The 12804-nt window shown below is 39.6% G+C and overlaps 1 protein-coding gene across 3 annotated transcripts in view; it reads left to right on the forward strand.

Annotated features, from left to right (window-relative positions):
• The window catches only part of POU6F2 (POU class 6 homeobox 2), a 311291-nt gene that overhangs the window by 214218 nt on the left and 84269 nt on the right, over nt 1–12804 (forward strand). The gene's annotated exons all lie outside the window — the stretch shown is intronic.

A 12804-nucleotide genomic window follows, 5' to 3' on the forward strand; every position in this document is an offset into this window, starting at 1 on the left:
AATTAAAAAATCCCTTTGCAAATAATTAAGCGAATTGGTTTACAAGAAGCTGTGTTTGCCATGTGACAAGTTAAACCTGCATTAATCTGAGCTTCAACTAAATTGCATCAAATCTGATTTTTAATGGTTTAGATAATAGACTTAAAAGTCTGCAAGAGATGTGTTCTTGCTTCCTAAGCTTTTTCTTATAGTAGAGCATAATGTTTCTAGCGCTGCTTCTGTGTATTGTCTTAAGGGCTACTTAGGCACCACTTAATGCCCAGTCTATCATGCTAGTGAGTGCTTTGGGACTCTTTAGTATGCAGATTATTGACATACAGAGACAGGAGTATTTCCAGAGGAGCTTCTGTTACATTTTATTGTCTTGATGCAGCTGTAATGTATGCATACTAACTGTATACACAATATGTTGCCAAAACTGCCTGCTAAATATTTTGCTTCAAAAAGCACTCAGTTTTCCAAATAAAGCAAAGGCACGCTTAAATTAGAGTAGGAGTAGGGAGGAAGCGGTATTATCTCAGTGAACATACCTCAAGAGAGTTGTACTAACATTGAATCTGAAGTCTTAGCTCTTGTGTAGCCTCTGGTTGCAATCTAAATCTCAGCTGAGTCGGAGTACTTCCAGTCTCATCTGTCACCTACAGGTACAGGCCAGTAGAAGCACTTTCTACTCCTAGGTCTCCAGGGTCACATCTCACTTGCAGAAGTACAATAAAAGTAAAACCAATAATTTGTTGCATGGGAGGTACCAGTGTCAATGTTTTCATGGAGATTCCTTGGCACATCACTCTCTTTAGCATGCTTATCCTCACAACTACCCTTTTAAGGGCAGTCTGGATGTGTCAGACTCAACAGAAGTGGAAGGAGTAAACCAAGTACTCTTGAGGCAGTTTTAGTTCGAACACTATCCCTTAAACCTTTTAGGAACTGGGATTAAAGCTAATGAAAGACACCAGGGTGAGAGGTCTGGCATTCCCACTGGGCTGAGCTCAGCCAGTACTGCTAAGCCAGCTGCGTGACTGGGACACTTTCAGAACACCAGTCAAGGGAATTAGAAGTCATTAGCTGTCAGGTCTGGCTCAGCATTAAAGATTTACCAATAAATTGGGGGATAAGTATTTTTAATGTTCTTTCCTGTCTGATCCTCACCCTTTAAATAACCATGAAAACTCAGTGTTTGTGTTCACATCCGTAAGAGAAGCCAGAATTCAGCACTGTACTTCAGGCCTCACCTTAGCGATGTGCGTAGGGCTGTTAATTTGGCCTTCTAGCCATTTCTACAGCACTTCTACAGCAAGTGTAATACTTCTCAAGCTCCCCTAAGAAATACTTAAGAACCTGAAACATACTCTGTCATATTGCTGAGAATGGTGAGACTCTTTAATATGCAAACAAGTAACACTCAGAAATATTTCCAAAGGAACTGCTGTTGCGCTTTATATGTGGTTGAAGGATGCATTCGGGCAGTTTTCTAAAGCAGAGCAGTGGTAAATCTCCTCCATGAAATTTGTCTTTCCATTCTAAATCCTGCAGAGAAAAGCTGTTTTACCCCTGTACATCTAGCTTGAGGACTGGATCTGATTTTTTTTTTCTTATATCTAGTTCATAACAGCTGCTTAGAATGTGGATTTTTTTAATGTCTAATGCCTTAACTTAAAAATCAACCTAGAACAAAATTCAGAGATATTATGGCCTCTAAGGTAATGTTCTTTATGAACTAGAATCAAATGGGTTTTGTTTGAAGAATATTAAGGGAATATAAGTTAAAGTTTGACAGCTTAAATTTCATTTCTGAATTGTTGATTTTTTTCATGTGGGCTTTACCGTCTTACATTATTCAGGATCTGTCTGAAAGATATTAGTTTAGAACAATGCAACCTCAAAATATTGTCATGGAAAGTCAGTAATTCAGGAGGATGATTGTGTTTGTTTCAAAAAACTCTGAAGGATAACAGCAATTACATCTCAAAATGTACAGATGCTGTCGTGTCCTTCAGAAGGCAAATTAAATGAAAGTGACTTGCTTAGGTGTACCTGGGTGAGGTACTTCCTAGCTGATCAGAAATTAATAATACCGGTGCAGCGTACACCAGCTAAAAGTCTCAGAATGATTCTTGTCAGATCATGCTATAATACTCTGCTCTAATTTTATCACTGTTCTTTACTCAGTTCAGTGGGCTGGACTGTAGTTACAAAACTATTATTTTTAAGAAGTCTTTTAATGATTACGTAGAAAGATGACAAACCTTTCTTCAGGTTCCAGGGCCTCGATTCTGTCCTGACATTAGCAATGATGCTCCGGATTTACACTGGTAAAAGCAATCCCCTGCAGAACCAGGGTCATCGCTGCTTTGCAAAAGACAACAAACCAGAGGAGAGTTGTCAAAAGCAGAGCAATATTTCAGGAGGTGGTGGGTTGGGTGGATGATGGAAGACTTTCATCCCTTCATTTTAAAATGGTGACATTCCTCATATAGATAATCGTAGCCTGATTTTTGTTTTTGTTTTGTCAATTGGTTGAGACAAAGTATTCCAGAGGTGAGAGACAGCCTAGCTCATGTTGTAAATTGGGGACTTTGAAACCTTTCATTCTGGGAAAATACACTTCTCCAAATAAGCTTCTGCTGTGAATGTTTAATGGTATTTATTACATGGCAAACTATTCTTGAATGGGTTCTTGAATGGTCAGCGTGTTCCAACTTCAAAGCATAGTTAGGACCTCTTACAGAGTTTCCATTCAATTAAATTTCCAGAGCCATAAGATCTTGGTTATATGCTGTATAAAATCAGATGAGCCAAGTACTTAGTAGCCAGTTATTCTGCTTGACTACCAATCTTGAATGTCTGATATGGAGATGGCGTCACTCCAGCGGCGGTGGAGCTGGAAGCTGGCGGGGCTCCAGCAGCTGCAGGGCAGGCACCCAGAAGTCATGGGCAGGACTTCACAGCAAACCAGAAACTGGATTTCAGGGATGCAGGGCCTGAGGCCTATAGATTGCAGGCAGACAGACAGGGTCCTCTCTGGATGCCGGCCATGGTCCAAGAGGAGCGAGACCCTCGTGATCACCCTCTTGTGTAGGGGGTATAACGATTATGAGATGGAATACTTAGTTGGTCAGTTTTAGTCACCTGTTCCATCTGCCCCTCCTGGCAAATGTGTCCTGTTATCAGTTAACCTTGATTACCATAGTAATAAATCTAAACATGAGCTTCTTCTGCATTCCATTGGTCCTCTTATCAGCACCGAGCACAGTGTCTGAGAAAAATATGCAGTTACTTAGAAGGCGCTTAGAAGAACTTAGCTGAAAGGAAAATTCACTAAAAGAGAACTGGTCTTGTTTTCAACAAAACCAGGACACAGGAACATATATTTAACTGGCTCCAAATGAGGGCTAGCTTCTGGTGCTAACACTCACTGTGTATTTTAGTGGTATGGATAAGATGAATGTACCCACAGCCAGATCTACAAAGGGAGAGCTGCACTGTAGGAACAGAAGAATTCCCAATGATTTCTACTGCTCTGTTCACGTGTGAATAGGAACAGACAAACAGGAAATCCCCCAGGGATTGCCCCACTGTAAAATTATTCTGACCATTTTCAGAACTCTTTCCTAAAGCACCTTTTTTGTCATAGAAGCCTACCTACAATAACTGGAGCTGACGGAAGATGATGAGCGAGAAAAAAATAATAATAAAAGGAGGTAAGAAGGGAAGCGAGGAGATGACAACAGCAGAAAAATCTTCCAAGTAATAGCAGACTCTAGGATAGCAAAACCAGAACCTCCTTCAGATTAAATTTTCATACTAATCTTAAATAATATATTTGGAACTTCAACACTTTTATAACGAAAGAGAAAGGAAAAGCAGAAAGGCTGAAACACCCAGCTGTAAATGAGGGAGAATGTGCACACAGATGCCTCAGGCTCCAACAGTCGCAAAATCCAAATCGCCAGTTCCTTTCCCACCCAGCCTCATTCACTGGTAAGCTTCTCATTAAGGAAAGATCTCCTTTAAAGAAGTCTCAGTGATTACTGACACTTTGATAAGTTTACATATATTTAAGTTGCAGAAGAAACAACCAAGTATCTGTTGGTTTGAGGAAGGCAGCTGGGATAGGTTTGCAAGGACTGTAGTCATGGTCTGCCTTTATGTTTGTGTTCACATCTAAGACCTGATGTATTTTTCTCATGCTTATTGAATTCTGAAATCAAGAATACTTGTTCAAGATTATGACACCAGTAGTCCCACTGAGGTGTTTTGTTTTGTTTTGTTTTGCTAAAATTATCTAGCCTTCTTCCTGCATATGATACTGTGAAATATGTGAGTGCCTGAATCTGTTTCCAAGTTACTTGTTAACCAGTTTGACAAAGAAATATTTTATAAATGGTGAACAAATGCAGTGCTTTTAATCCATTTTCCAAAATTTCCTAATTTTTGTTATCAACAGGGAGTGAAATATTGCACATCACAAGGCAACAGGTGATACAGACATGTACAGCAGACATTTATTCAGGAAGGTTCGTGCCCATCTCCTGCTTAGAGTGAGCCTGTTGAAGTGCTCATTTTAGGAGGATTTCCAGCAGGTACTGGCAAGGCCTAGATCTTAGCTCTAAACTAATAGCATGGAAACTCCCCAGCAGCCAGCTAAATTGAGTTGAGCTTGGTGAACTGTTCAGAATATTGCGCGTTTCATCCCCTGCTCGTTTCAAAGAGGTCCAGAAAGATTTAAACATCTTGTTCTATGTACAGTTTTGGATTTCTGAGTATTCTTATAGTATTTTAATGATTTTTGTGGGTTGATAAAGGTGATTTAATGAGTGGAAGAGGCAAGTACTTGTGTAAAAATTTCCGCTAGCTAGAAAGTCACGGTCATACTGATGTACCATATGCATACATGCTTATTACCCATTGCAAATGCTGTTGCAATGCAGGTCCTGTCCTTTCGTTGTTGTGCTCTTCCTTTTGCCACTGCAGTAGTTCTGTGGACCATACAGACATTATTGTTCACAAAATGGAACCTTGCTTGAGAAATTGTTGGCTTTGAGTTTCAGTGCATCCAGGGCCTCCTTTCTTCTTCTCCTTTCACCTCTTCTGGGCACTTCTATGATCCTCCTCGTCCCTTCTGGGTCTGCTACCAGCTAGGCCACTCTGACACGGCAACGTGGCAGTTTGTCCTGGCTGGACTCTCAGGTGTCACCGCACTGTGCTGTGCCACGCTCCCTGGCCCCGGTGGACGGTGCAGAGACATACAAGCTGGTTTCCTGGCACAGCTAGCTTGTTTGAGGGCTGCTACTCTTTGTGTCTACCTGGAAATGCATGGGTGTCATTTCCACAGAAAGGCGAGCTTCAGTTCTGTGTAAGACTGCATCCATCCACAGCACTGAGCAGGGTTTCAGATCTCCTCAGCTGTCTTCCTTCTCCCAGAAGCTCCCTGCTTTTGGGGGTCTTTGAGTCATTGGGACTTCACACTGTAAAGCTGCATTTCAACAGAGCAAAGAAATGACAGGCTGACAAAGCTGGGGTGGTTCAGCCTGGAGAAGAGAAGGCTCCAGGGAGACCTCATTGTGGCCTTCCAGTACTTAAAAGAGGCCTATAAGAAAGATGGGGACAGACTTTTTAGCAGGGCCTGTTAGGACAGGGCAAGGCGAAATGGTTTTAAACTAGAAGAGGGGAGATTCAGGCTAGACTTGAGGAAGACATTTTTTACAATGAGGATGGTAAAACACTGACAGAGGTTTCCCAGAGAGGTGGTGGATGCCCCATCCCTGGAGACATTCCAGGCCAGGCTGGACGGGGCTCTGAGCAACCTGATCTGGTTGAAGATGCCCCTGCTCATTGCAGGGGCGTTGGACTAGATGACCTTTGAAGGTCCCTTCCAACCCAAACTATTCTATGATTCTATGTTTAAGGGTTCTCAAGGAGACTTTATAAGCAACTCTCTTCATTCCCTGAGGAAACCTCTCAGTTGGAGCACTGGTCCATCCAAATCTACTCTGCAGGTGTTGCTATTTTCAGAAGCACAAGGAGTACTGATGTCTGACTCACATTTAAAGCAAAGGAAATTAATCTTCGAGCAAAACAACTGGCATTATTAGCACCCAAGGGGCAAAAGCTGAGGCTAATATAGGAAACCATTTGCTAGAGAATTCTCTGAAGGAGAGGAAAGAGTAGCTGTTTGCCCAGAAAGCTCTGGCTTCTGAAATGGGAGCTTTTAATAAATTCCCTAAAGCAACTGAAGTATTTAATAAATGGGGAAATAAATAAATAAATAATATCCTCCAGGACAAAGTTGGGAAAGGATCCATATCCCAAAAGGTCTTCTGTTTCCAAAGCCTCTCTAGACAGAGATGAGGACCTTTGAGGATTTGTGGGGGCAGAAAAAAATGACACAGCCCCTCAGATACCCTTTTAAATTCAGTGGATCTGTTTTGCTAGCATTCATTTCTCTTAATTTCTCCTTTCACTCATATTTCCAAAAATTTTCAGGGGTGTAGAGAATATCCCAAAGAATGAATTTATTTTCCCCTATTTTTCATACCCCTCACCTTTGTATAATAAAGAAAATAAAAGATTGCAAGTCATCACAGTTCTGCAAGAAAAAAAATTATTCTACTTGGAAGCAAGTGGACCTAGTGAATGCAGAGAACCTAGTGGGCTTGTTGAATCTGATTGAGGAGCAATATTCTGGAAGTGAGTGGTGTAACCCTGATGTTGTGTCATTTGAGTCTCCTTGTACAAATAAGCACCTACAAGATGTTGCTCAGCTTCCAGGTATGACCTCAAAAAAAAAAAAAAAAAGGCATTCCAGGCCGCGTTTAAAGTTCAAAATTAAGCCTTTTTCAGGAGTATTGCTGAGGTCTACCAGAGTGTCCATTTATGTATTCTGTTGGTGGTTTTAGCAGATGCAGTTTAGGGCAGGTGTTTTAAAAAATAATAATACTCTCATTTTTTTATTGGTAGCCAGAATGTTTTGAAAGAGTGACTAAGCACAGGCCTGGAGATTATGAAATTTGCTTAAGTGTTAATGGGTTGATTGCTGAGTTACAGCCTGCCGTCTTTACTGGAAATTGATTGACTGGTGCTGCAGGTCTTCACACCTGACGCTCGGATTTGACTCAAAAATTCTGCCAAGTCTTTTACTCTGAAATTTATCTTAATTAGATCTGAAAGACCTGCCACAGCAGAATAGTCACACCGATTAAAATGAAAAACAGGAGAAATTACTGATCAAATTAATCATAATGTCGGGTTACAGCTGTAGGTCTGATGTAATTTGCCACTCCAGTGAGTTACATCGGCCCAGGCAGAGGAAAGAGAGCTGGTTTTACGCTGATCCGTAACACCAGGCAGCTTCGGGCAGCCCATCAGGACGTTTATTGCATTCATTCTCTTGGCTTATTCTGACCTTAGTGCTGCAACTAGAAACAAATTAGGCAAAAGAAAAAAAATATCCTTTTATCCAAGGGGTTGCGCTGGAAACATGAGCTTTCCAAAGCCTCCTTGTTTTGTTTTTCCCCTTTCTCCACCAACCTTCTGCTTTTGTCTGAAGTAACCAACAATTAATTATGTGGAAATTGGAAAATTAAAAGGTCGGAGGTTAACACCTCAGGCACAAGTCAGAAAATGTGTATTTCTAATGGCTCCTAGTGGGTTGGTATATGAGGAAATTAGGATCATTTAAGCAAATGGATATATAGCAGCATATGACAAGGCATGTCCTAGCAGGCAGGAAATAACAGTCAGACTTGATATCTTATACATGTGATGATCCCCAAATTTATTTTTATATTATGTACTTCTAATATATAACATTTACTATAAACTTAAAAAAAAAAAAGTAGATCACTGATTGAATCCATGTTAGAATTAGATAGGTTGTAGGGCTTAAGCGGCCCAGGCATAAAATTTTCATCTAGAAGAGAAGTCTTCTGCAAGTTTCCTAGTATTTGTTCCACCAGCAAGGTTTGAAAGATTTTTGAGACAACCTGTCTTGTTGTAGCACTGTAATTTTTGCTGCTGACCCAGGACAAGGTAATTAAATTAAGATATCTGAAACCAGTTGAGAAAGGAAATTAAGTAAAGAAAATAAGAAGCTAGATTACCACTATCAGTCTCAGGGGGAAAAAAAATCCAAAACAGTCTTACCTTTGAAATACACACAAATTTTTATTTTGATACTGTAATAACTTAAACTAATCAGGAATTTTCTAAGTGATTCTTCTTTTCCAACAATGCTGTAGTTCCACTAAGTTGGTTTCTCCCCTGCCCAAAAATTAATTTTAATTTTCTGTTTTAGGCCTGGGTAATGCAAAGAATGGAGGATAGCTTTTGTTTAAAATCAGCTTAAGTTGTATATAAACAATTTATTACATTGAATTGCCTAAAAATAGTGATTTAGCAAAAGAAATTGAAATAATCTTAATTCATGGTAGTGAGTTGAAATCTGCTGAAATACTTCATTGTTTTTAAATGCAAGTTTTGTTTGCTGAAACATTTCAATATTCCATGTTTTATCTGCATTTTCATTGGAAGTTACATCTTAAATCAAAAGAAATTCCTGCAGGACAGGAATTTGACTTACTTCTGATAGCTTAGACATGATCAAATATCCTGTGAGGATTCCAGTTGGAGAACCAAGGTAGGTTGTGTTTGTGAAAGAGATTGGAAGGCAAAGCGGAGTTTCCAGAAGAGAAAAACTGATGTATGAATATAGCACATCATATATTGCTAGGATTATCCTTTTACTAAAGGAATGATGATAGTGCATTTTGGTTCTTAAAGGAGCTGAGACTCTTTAAAGAAGATATCATCGCTGCAGTGTACCTGTTAAGGAATACTTACATGCTTGTGAAAAGCATCAGGGAAGCAGTCTGACCTGAGAGGATCGTGGACACGTAGCAAAAATACAGATGCTATAAAGAAAAGCCTAAAATATGGGCTCAGTCAGAGTACAGAGCGATAGTCTGTAGTAGTGATAGCCAATAAATTGATATCAGAAGACGCTTCTGAATGAATGTGATAACAAGTGATATAAAAATAGTTGCTAATGCTTTTACGATTTTCACTATAGTAACCTTATAATCCCATTTTCAACCTGCTGAATAGCCAAATCAGGCTGGAGTGCTGTCTCTTCTTGCTCCCCTTCCAGTTTGGACAGTGTGGACTGGTGGCTCTAGCTGGCACAGGACAGGAGGTGGCAGAGGGCTGATCTCCTCTTGACCTTTGCCCAGGGGACACCTCTCAGAGAGTCAACAGAGCTGCCAACGTGGGTGCTCCAGGGGCTGTAGGGCAGAGGGGGCAGAGGATGAGGAGTGGCTGTACTGGGATCAAGGTCCAGGATGCATCTGAGGGTGCAGCTTCCAGCAGTGTAGAAGTCCTCAGGGGAAGGGCCTGATTTTAGGGAGGAAAAGGAAAATGTTTGGAGGAGGAGATGGGAGAAAAACAATGTCTTTGTTATTCACAGTGCCTTTATTCCTACTGACCTTTTCCACTGGGAGAGAGATACAAAAAAAAAAAACCAAACCAGAAGGGAGACACAAAAAACCCAGTAGGACTGGCATTGTGAAAGACTGAAATCGTATCACTTGATCACCACTCTGGAATGAGATGCTGTGTGCATTTCCATCCTACTTCTGTCTGCAAGTTTTCACTTCATAGCAAGACCTAATGCTATCCTAGGGAAGTTGGCAGGAGGTTTCTCATAGTTCTCAAATGAGACAGGAGCAAGCTCAATATGCCATTAGGAAGGTTTCCCCCTCTTCTCCCTCCTCAACTTTATAGAATTACAGCTTCCTATTTTTTTTTTTAACTGTCTTCTGACTATGAAACATGTTCTTTGTGAAATCAAAATGTGTCTGACAGAATTTTCAGTTCATGTAAAACAAATATAAAAATAAACAAAACTTGAGAAAACCAAGTTGTTCCAACAATCCTTGATGTTTTCCCCATAGACATTCAAAGAGTACGTCTAGGGGGAAATCACTGGTACTTCAAATATACAAGCAGGTATAGAGATAACATGTCAGTCCTCTAGACCCGAACTTGGCAGTCCACGCTCTCATGAATGAAAACTACAGGGAAAGGAAGGGAGGGGAAGGAGTTCTTTTACTGACACATAGAGTCTGCATATTTAGCACTAATCTCATTATCAAGTTATACCTTTGCTTACTGAATTCACTTTTGGAAAATAATTTACACCAGGAAGCAAAGTGCTCTAGTAAATGGGTGGTCGGAGTCGGGAGCACCAGGCTGCAGTTCCAGCTCTCTCACTGTCTGGCCTGTCACTTCGCCTTTCTGTTCTTTTGTTGATTCTCCCACCGTTGTTTGATCTCTTTAGACTTTAAACTTTTAGAGTTTTTTTGGTATAATTCAATGAGGCCTTGATCTTGCATTTGGCTTCTAGATACTGCTGTAACACTAATACTACGAAAGCAAGGAGTATTCAAAAGAGGAATCACATAGCCCCAGTCACTCACTCACTGAATTCAGTAGTAGTATCGCTGTTGACTTCAGAGGACACAGAATTGGTATCCATTTTGTTTTCAAGTATATTGAATATTTTGAAGTTTCTGTCAGCTGCTCAGTGTGCTGTCAAATGCACTAATGAAAGGTTTTCCTAAAGTTAATTTTCCTACTCGTAATACAATAACCAAATTTGCTTTAACACTTGAAAAAATCCATCCATACTAAAGAGAATCAGTTGCTTAATCCTAAAATTAAAGGTTATTGCATGCAAGAGAAAATAATTACATGCTCAAAGTATGGAAAAAGAAAACTTTTTTAATATGTAGGTATTTGTATAATTAAAGACTAATCAAGCATGAACGCTGCTGACTAAACCAGAAAATGAGATTGTTGGCAAGCAATATTGTAATGTAAATGCCATTTTTGTTTAAGTACTAAAAAGCTGGAGGAATGATATCCTGAACAGATTAAAAGCAAACAGCATTGATAATAAATATTTATCAGATTTCAAATGCAACACACAGAGATTTTTATATTTTACATGCAAAATATATTGGTATTGAAATATTCAGTCACTTTTCAAAGGTTTGTTCACATCTTCACTTTAAAATGTTGAAAAGCAAGCACTCACTAGTAAGAGAAACAGCTTCAGAACTCAGTCTTAACCTGTAGCAATGTCAGTAATCTGTAGGCAATGGAAAACAGCTGAGACTTGCTAACATACTTAACTACAAATGTATAAGATCAGCTCCTGAGGCTGGAGAGTCAGAATTTTGATGGTCTTTATGTGTGTTTTCTTTTTTTCCAAAATGTTCACATTAATTTTTCAAAAAGAGAGAGAAGCTTCTCAGACTTCATTCTTTGCCATGAAACAAATGCATAGTAAAGTATTTCTGGAGGACTTATGTATATACAGAAATTATCCCAATGTAACCACCATTTTGTTGTTGAGGACTGTTTTAGTTAGAGGTTTCTATCTTCTTGGGGCAGTGCTTTTAAATTTGTGTAAAGTATTGCACTGGTTAAGTAGGCTCAGCATATACCTTTGTGTTATCTTACTATAGACTACATCTTGTTCCAAAGTGGATATATATATATTCGTTACATCAAGACTTGAGGAGAATAAGGAAATGCTAGAAATGAAGTACCAAATGTGTTTCCATTCCCATCCATTTTCTTTCCGTTTCACTCCTCCCAGAGCTAGCACTACTCAGCATGCTGAAATCTAACAACCACCATCTCTTAATCAAACCTGGTCATGCAATAGTTGAAGCTAATTTAAAACGTCCTTTGACATCTGTGAAAAGAGGCTAAAACCCAATGGTTATGATAGTAAGGCAATGAAGACCTTTGCTTTAGTACGTGCGCTGTGGGCCGTTGCATCCTTTGTGTTGATGTGTACCTCCTGTTGTTTCCTCAGACATTTACTTTTCAGAATGATTTTCATCTCACTTGATTATGACTGAGAGATACAATAGCGTGTCACTGACAGAGTTATCAGGGGAAAGTGACAACAGGGATTTTTGAATGTAAGCCTGCCTACAACACTATCGAATTTTTCCTAGCCTAGTGTAATTATATTCTATTAGCCTTTGGACAAAGGGAGTGTCGGCAAGTTAAAATTTAATAATACTGTGCAAAAGTCTAATTCTAGTCTCTTGGATAAGCATTGATCTAATTTTCACAGAATCACAGAATGGTTGGGGTTGGAAGGGACTTCTGGAAATCATCTAGTCCAACCCACCTGCTAAAGCAGGTTCACCCAGAGTAGATTGCACAGGAATGTGTCCAGGCGGGTTTCGAATGTTGAATTTTCAGAAGGATTGAGTCACTCCCATTGATGTGAACTGCAGAAATTATTACTTAGCCCTCGACGGAGCAAAAATACAGATTTCAACCCCTGGATTTCTTAGAAAAATCTTACTTGTGTGTATAGGTTATATCCCAGGGAACTGACAACTTGCAAATGCCAAAACTCAGACCAAGCCAGCCAGGTACATACAATAAATATCCTGTGTTTATCTGAGTTACTGAGTTCTTAATAACTTTATGGATAGACATATTAATGTATCATCATTAAGAAACTTTATAATAAGTACTTTATAAGTCCTCTAAGCAATTCATATTTACACTAGTGTAAAGATACTAAGGATTACATTGGTGAAAACACACTAAGGAAAATAGTCGGAAAAGTTCAAAACCTTGTGTATAGACTATCAGTCAGTGGTCCAGCAAGAAGCAAACTAGAAGAGACAGTAAAGCACATTTAGATCCAAGCTATGCCACTGATGGGCTGTGAGCCAGGTCTGACCCATAGGAAGTTTCTGCCCAGACCCCAAG

Source organism: Caloenas nicobarica, chromosome 2, assembly GCF_036013445.1.
Source record: "Caloenas nicobarica isolate bCalNic1 chromosome 2, bCalNic1.hap1, whole genome shotgun sequence".
Taxonomy (NCBI): domain Eukaryota; kingdom Metazoa; phylum Chordata; class Aves; order Columbiformes; family Columbidae; genus Caloenas; species Caloenas nicobarica.